We start from the raw sequence: 8,651 nt of genomic DNA, 5'->3' as shown, positions 1-8,651 counted from the left end.
ATTTCATCATCACTAGCACTTACTACTTTTTCATTAGAATCATCTTCTTCATTGGCACACAAACAATCTCTATCTCTTCTAGGTTTGAACTTTCCTTTATACTTTTTCTCTATTTTAGAACACTTAGATGAATAATGAACAAACTCATTATAAGTCCAACAGTTAAAGATTTTCTTACCATCTTTTTCTCTTCTTACCAGAAGGGCTACTCTTTCTATCTTTCTTTCCTCATCAAATCTTCTACTGCTAGCAAAATCTCCTTTAGCACTTTTGCTTCTTCATAAACTAGGTTGAATGTTTAGGGCACTGAAAGTTGTCTCTATTCTAGATAGTTTTTTGGACTAGCTAAGCTCATTCTCAACTACTTCTAATCTCCCAAGGAAAGTTTTCTTTGTGAAATATTTGGTACAAGAGATCAAGAACTGTATCATTTAAAATTCTTACTTAAATGATGGCATTAAGCTCTTCAATGTCTTCCAGATCACCTCATCATCTTCCTTGGTTCCTCCTTGAGATTTGATACCTGCAGTAATTTATGATATTTTTCCTACATATGTTCTTATAGATTCATCTTCCATCATTTTAGCATCTTGAAATGTACAAATCCAGCTTTGTAGCCTCAATTTCTTAGAATGTTTATCACCTTCAAAACTATTTTCCAAAGCTTTCCAAATCTTATTAGAAGTATCAAGTGTTTTTACCTGGTTGTACTCAATTTCAAGAAGTGCGGGCAATAATGCTTATCTATCTCTCATTTCACACATGAAAAGTTCTCTCTCATCCTTGATACAAGTTTCCAAAGCACTTTCAACAATAATTATCTCTTTTGATTTTGACAAGATCCAATATCTTGGACCCATACATAGCAGATGTGTCTTCATCTTTTCCTTCCAGCTGTCATAATTTGTTCTATCAAACTTTAGACTAACCTTTCTAAATATGTCTGTCATGGATCTCCCAAAGTTGTTAAACTTTATCATCAAGGACCCGATGCTCTAATACAAATTGTTAGAAACGGTAGTCCACCAAGATAACTAGGGGGGGTGAATCAAATATCCAACCTTAATTAATCTTAACCATTCAATCAAAGTAAACAACAACCATAACAAGATGCATATACACAATTACACTAGATTGGTTAACTAGGGAAACCCTTGATCAGAGAGAAAACCCTAATGGGAATGATGCACACAAAGATATATTGATATATTTATTCCTTGTTAGAGGATGGACCCTATTAGGAGTCGATAAACACATTTAGTATATAAGAGTCTCTATAGAAAATTGAGCTTCTTAGCAGTGAAATCGTACCTCAAAGCTCTAAGAGGACTCTCATTTCTAAGATTTCAAGTAAAATCATTCACGTTGTAGCTAAGGAGAAACCCTTTTCCTTAGTTTCTTTCAAGGAAGCCATGCTTGATCGAACTCATCCCAAAAGAAAAACCCCAATCAAGAAGCCTCCTTTCTAAATTGTGAAAAAATAACTAGGACAAGGAGAGCTCCTTCATTGATGTCGTTAAAGATAATTCAAGGGAGGATAGTAACACTTAGAAAGGAAGAAAAGAGGATAATTCAAATGAAAATAAGACTACTTCAAGAAAGAGATCAAATGTCTCACCAACAATTGGAAGGCTATTGATAAAGATAAATGAGTTTCCTGGTATATAGGTTTTGAAACATTCTTACTATTTTTTCCTGTTTCTTTTGTAAAGCTAAACTCTTCGATGGTTTTATGAGTTCTTATGATGTTTATCTTTGGATCTTTTCACTTTCTACTTTAAGGCATAATATGTTAGTAATTATTATTGGTAGGTTTGTTTTTAATAGTGATGGCTTTAACAGTATAGTGGTGACTTTAATAGTATGGTAAAATTAGTGTGTGATCAAATCACTAGTTAGATGATTTTTAAGTATTATTTGTCTAGGTGATAATATTTGTTTCTTCTAGATGTAATGAGCTGAAATTGTTCTCTTTTATTTCTATTATTATATAATTGTTGTATTTGAATTGAGGGAGCTCTGCCAAGATTCAATGTGAGCTCTTCTGTAGGGAATAAAAGACTTTACGACTATCCTTTGCCGATGCTGAAAAACTGAGGGCTTTCTGTGCTTGCTATTGTAGGGATCGGGCTTGGAAGCGGTTTTCTCCGCCTGGTTGTGATTTTTACAATCGTTTGCATTTCAGTAGATTTTAACAATTCTGTCATTTTTTTGTTTGTTTTTGATTGGTTATAGAGGAATGTATTCTTCATTTATTTTCAGATCATGTTCTTGCAAACCCATTTTTTTAGGAGAACCCGCAATTGTTTTAAAAATACAGAGCTCACATTTATCTGAACATTCTGTTTGAGTTCTTCATAGGCGAATTGTAGAACCTGCATGGGAAATGTTTCATCGCACTTAGTTCGCTGATGGATAAAAGCACTCCAGTTGAGATGAAGACATAAATATTTGATTTGAGGGAGCTCTCCCTACCATCTATTAAAAAAGTAATTTAATGATCATGTTCATTTTTTTTGGTTATTGCAAAGAAAGTGGGGGCTTTTGTTGTTGCACAATTGTCTTGAATTGTTATGCTCATACTATTCATTAGTTATGTCTAATAATAGTATAATTAAATACTTCACCAGTAAATAATTTGGCGACCTATAGTAAAAAAATCATCTTTATAAGTTCCATCTACAAATTTGTGAGCTGCGTATGCGATTAAACATGAATTGAAGACATAGAATCAATAAACTTTTCAATCCTGATCGATGAGGAATCTTGTACTTGATTAGACAGTTTCACAAACGTTTCTAGCAAGCATATGAAAACAAAGAATCAATAGATGTGGAAATTTTTCATACAGAATCCGGCAGCTTTGTGGGAGTGTTTGAATGAATAAATATTGTACGAAATGAATTATAACCATAGTAGATAATAGCAGATGTCATAACAATTGCTGGAGAGCTTTGGGAAGCTATTTTTTTGCGACAAGATAGTTCATTCTGTCTGATGGATGGAAACTGTCCCAAAATACATACTTTCAAGTGTCTGCACATGTGCCAATACTCAATTCATTACACAAGATCGACGCTTCCAGAAGCCCTGTTCCATTTCAACAACAATAGAAAATATATATTAATGCTCACTGATTATTTTAAGAAGATTCTTATCGTATTTCATGATCCATATTTCTTTACAGCTCTCTTTCATTCAATAGATTATGGAATGATGGATTTATTGATATAAACAATTGAACATTATTTTATATCTATCTATTTACACGAACGATCAGAGTTGAACACGACAAGATATGTAGTTAGAACAAAAGAAGTCCTAAGTAAAGATGACGTTCACATATCTCACCATACTTCGCTGGGAATCTTGCAGCGTCATAGAGCTGGGAGAAAATGTCTAAATAGGCAATCTTTATGCCATCTGTTCCGTTAAACATCTGCAATAGTTTCAGCATTTCCGAATTAAAAATCATCGCCTCTTCATTAAGTTTCTCAACGCAAGTCTCCTTTCCGAGACCGTACAGTGTTATTTGCGACAGCAAGCAGCCAAACGGAGGAAGAGATGCCACCGCCACTCTACGTACGCCCAACTTTCAAAGCTCCTGCATTTCAACACATGACAATAAATACATGATAACTTCATAACGACATTGGAGTACAATTCTACAGCTTAGAAAACATGACAGAAGTCTTTGTTTGAAGAAATTGCCTATAAGAAACTCGACAAAAGATTGAGCAGATGTTCTCTGTACTGCCTGCGATTATATTCAATCTGAAGAATTACGTTCACGTAGTAGTTGTTAAGATAGTCGCTGCTCCCGATGCTTATCAGATAAATAGCGCCCGATAGAATTCTCGAGGCATTTGCAGCGCCCACTACGCCGGCTAAATCCTCTCTGTATTGTCTGTAGAGCTTTAACTGATCTTCTAGACTTAAGACACTCTGTAGATGGACTAAGTTTAATCAGTTTCTAACAATGTTAACTCCTTTAGCATCCGGGTCCAAATAAGCAACCGTTGTAGAGCCCAGTCCAAGCATGGATGCTACGAAGGACAACACAAAATTAAGGCGAAGAAAATATAATTGAAATTACTTTTAAGTCATTGAATTACAAGAAGAGGAAAATCCCAATATGAATCAGATAGCCATACCGACGTAATCTATCGCTATGAATCCATTGGAAAATCGACCAGTTGGCTTTTTCCAAGGGAAATCTCATCCGTAGGGAGGATGGTTGCTCTTTGCTAATGTGAGGAGATAATTGTTATTTCCTGCATCAACTATAGAATCTCCGAACGATATTAAAGCAGGGATTACTGCAGAATATACAGATGGGCCTGCAATCAATACAAGAATTGCCGCTATCAATAAATTATCCATCTCTTTCCAGCAATATATGGTCTAACATCTGATATATAAGTAAGTGACATGAAGTCCGTTTTGTCGAAAAATAATAAGCACGTAAATGGCAGTGATTTCTCTTCAATATTTACATTGCAATGCTCGTTTACTGCCTTGCAAAGTACGGTAACTGTCGTACACTCTCAGAAAACTTTATAAACTCGGTTAATTCGTCTTTTACTGGACTTCTACACAATGCCTTTGTCCATATTCTTACCAAGAAAAAATTAATGTCTATTTAGGTCGGTAGGAAGTGGGATGATTCTCGAACCTAAGCCTTGACTTTAAAGCCAGGTTAGTTTTTAACTGCAAAAGGAATTATACAATATATGTTATCATTTATTTCCCTTGGAGGTTGAGTTACTTCTTTGTTTGACCTCTAAAGGAGGGTGATGACATACAATTGTTACTTTGATGTATAGGAATAATTAATTTTCAACCTTTTTTTATCTAAATATATAGATTTTTCTATAAATTGTAATTCTGCTACTTCGTTATTGGCTGTTGGAAAAAAGAGTAAGGAATAAATTTAAATTTGTTAACAAAAAAATAGTTAAAAATAAAAGTTGTTATTACTCCTTGGTACTTGAAGTTTTATACATCCAACGAACATAAGCACAACAATGGTCACACAATTCTACCGAAAACTCTCTTTTTTTAATTTAATGCACTCCTTAATCATATGATCTCAATCTACAATGTCACTGCAAGGGTTTCCACAATACGACATTCAACGGGAAGTTTTGTGGGCTACAACCCTTTTTATTATTCCTTGGATCTGAGATCTTGTCAACACAAGTAGAATCACTAGAAATTTAAGAGTAGCATATAAATGTCAAAGAGGAGAAATATTTTTAGATTTGGTACTAGAAAATTCTTGCAAGAAACTCGAGTTTTCCCAATGAAACTCTCACTCTATGCCAAGTAATCTAACTCATGAAATATAGAATAATATCAAATTTCTAAGGACTCGAATAGTAGATTAGATACAAACTTCAAAGTCCTTATCCAAATGCAAGTCTTGTAACTATCCTCAGAGTTACACATAACTAAATCCCTTAAGATGTCTATTCCTCTTGACATGGATATAGATTTGCTTGTACTTGATAGAGAAAACCCTTATGCACATCCACTAATGGTACAATTGTTTTTTCACTACATGTGCTATGGTTTTCTCCATTATCAAGTCCCCCATTTTTTATTAATGAGTGATTTCTAATTATCATCCATTAGAAACCTAACCATTTTATTATTATTCATTATATTTTTGCAATTGTATAAGTAGGTAGAAGCAAGAAGTTGGGTCTCAATTCTACAAAAGTCCACAGATTGAGATCATGATCTTTCAGAAATGGGGACCCATTTTTTAAAGAACAGGCACCCGTATTAGGCTTGGGTGCCCAATCTAAAATTCAAAAAATGGGCACCCATTTTTTTAAAAATTTGGTGCCCATTTTTTATTTTCAAAAAGTAGGTACATTTTTAAAAAAATAAAATAAAATTAATTTTTTAAAAATGGGCATCCATTTAAAAAAAATAAAAAATGGGTATATGTTTTTTGAAAATTAGGTGCCTGTTTTTTAAATATTCAATTTTTTTACCAATTTAACTTTTTTCAAAACGGATACCTAGTTTTTGAATTTCAAATAATGGGTGCTTGTTTCTTACAACATGGGACGAGATTTTTTTTCTCTTGCCTCAGATTTTGGTTCGGTATAGGCTTGGTGAGACCAAGCCTATGACTTGACCTCTCGAGTTTTGGCTAAGGCATTGAACTGACAAATTCATGCTTTGCCATAACTTTTAGAGGGTCTTCCCGATCAAATTCTTTTTACAAAACAAAAACTCATTAGAGTTCTCACTTTCCTGATTTCATAAATATAAATTTTATAGTGTTATAATTTTATTTACTATTTTTACATTATTTTTTAATCAAAGATTATACCTAAATGTAAACTAGCGAGGTTCACTAAAACTTTAATAACTTTTTTATTTTATGTCAACCTACATGCAAAATTTTTTTTTTGAAAGAAGTGAAAATTTGATCAAATTATGGTGTCCATACACAAAAGGTTTTAAAATTTACATTTATAGACAATTAAAAATTAATAACAAAAAAATTATTCAATTAAAAACTAAGGAAAATTATTATCATCAACCTTTGGTGTGTTAGGTAACTTCCATTGAAAGGATTTACAAAAAAATTATTTATTTGTGTCAAATTATATTGTATGTACACAAGTGTGGTATGGTCTTGAAATAGGCATTTTGAAAAAGTGGTTTTTAAAGATCCATACCAAAAAAACTACCGTATGGGTATACAAATAGGCTACATATTCAAAAAGTAGATTCCAAGCAATAAAATTTTTATTTCTAATTATTTTTTATAATTCAATGTCTAAATGTCTCAAGTTTTGACATCAATTCACGAGAAATTTTAAAATAGGAAAAACACTTCCACTTTTTGTCCAAAAGTGAAACCCAACTTCTTGCACTTACCCTAGTTTTGGGTTATAATTTTTCTTCTATACTCTTTTTCAAGATATTTGGTCAAGATTCTTTTTCATCTAAATTAGAGTTCCTTTGAGACAACCTTGTCTCACAAATTATAGTCATGTCTTGTTTTGTAAACCAATAATTTTGGTGAAATCATAAAAACTATTGCAAATTAGCATGAGTTAGAAAGAGATTGAGAAATTTATGTAGAAAGTTGTTTGAAATCTAGATTGGTTGATTCATTGTGAATATGCTTTTAATTAGACCAACTCAAAAAGAATATCTATATTTGATTTTTCTTTGTTATATATATATATATATATATATATATATATATATATATATATATATATATATATATACATATATATATACATACATACATATATATATATATATATATATATATATATATATACATACATACATATATATACATACATATATATATACATAGATATATATACATACATATATATATACATATATATATATAAATACATATATATATATACATACATATATATACACATATATATACATATATATACACATATATATACATATATATATAATATATATACATATATATACATATATATATATACATACATATATATATATACATACATATATATATATATATACATATATATATATATATATATATATATATATATATATATATATATATATATATATATATATATATATATATATATATATATATATATATATATATATATATATATATATATATATACACATACATATATATATATATATAAAATTTATTATATGTTGTTAAGTGTTTTAGTTAGGCATCTATAATTGTTCATTAATTTAATTTAATTTTCAATCATTTTGTTTCTATTCTTATAGATTTTTATGTATTTTTTTAAAGAAAATTTTGAAATGGTCCAAATATATGTGTACACATAACTGAAATGTCCACATTGGAAAATGCATCCCAAGATTCAAAAAAATTGATATTTTACACAAGTCCTCTAATAATTGAAAGATCATTGGATTAAATTAATTTGTGGAAGTGGCATTGCATTATAGATTGGAATCCCTAGTATTTTTATTTTTCTTTAGTTTTTACTATAAGCATGATAAGTCATGGAAGGCCTCATTTTAACAATAAAAAAACTAAAAAAAATTCTTTAAAAAAATGTATTTTTAGTGTCGACCAAAGCGTTTCCCATGCCTACTAGTGCAAAGAAAGAAGTCAAGGTGAAAATCGTTTGGGATTTGTATGCATTTTCTAAAGATGGGAATCAAAGGTCGTAAGTGGAAAAAGATGTTTGCTATTGATTTGGAGGATTTATTTGTTGTAGGGGAGCTCTTCTATGGCATCTCGATTCTATTGACTTTAACTAATGTTTAAATAAAATTTTATATTAGAAGTAATGTTTTAAGGTTCATTTCTTAGATCACAAGGAGTTACAAGAAAAATTTATATTATATTATTGACAATACAATATAAAATATTTACCACTTATCACTAATTTGAAATAAAACATGATAAACATTCAAATTAAGAATAATTCTTAATTATTATGAGACTTTAAATAAATCAACATTTAAGATCATGCTTTCTTACCCATATTATATCATACAAAGAACATCCATCTAACACAATTCTTCTGTCTACGGTCTTATTTCCCTATAATTTGTGATTGTTTATTATTAATAATTGATATATACATCTAATATCTATCAATAACCCTCTACAAAAGAACTAGTAC

General features: G+C 30.5%; 1 pseudogene; it reads right to left on the bottom strand.

Moving 5' to 3' along the window:
* Window positions 1-2,932: 2,932 nt before the first annotated feature.
* Window positions 2,933-4,383, bottom strand: LOC149577835 (GDSL esterase/lipase At5g03810-like; annotated as a pseudogene).
* Between the last annotated feature and the right edge of the window lie 4,268 nt (window positions 4,384-8,651).

This window comes from Cupressus sempervirens, chromosome 1 (genome assembly GCF_028749045.1).
Source record: "Cupressus sempervirens isolate cs-2001-9-10 chromosome 1, ASM2874904v1, whole genome shotgun sequence".
In the NCBI taxonomy this organism is placed as follows: domain Eukaryota; kingdom Viridiplantae; phylum Streptophyta; class Pinopsida; order Cupressales; family Cupressaceae; genus Cupressus; species Cupressus sempervirens.
Note: the sequence above shows the minus strand (reverse complement) of the source record. Positions and strands in the feature narration are given on the sequence as shown.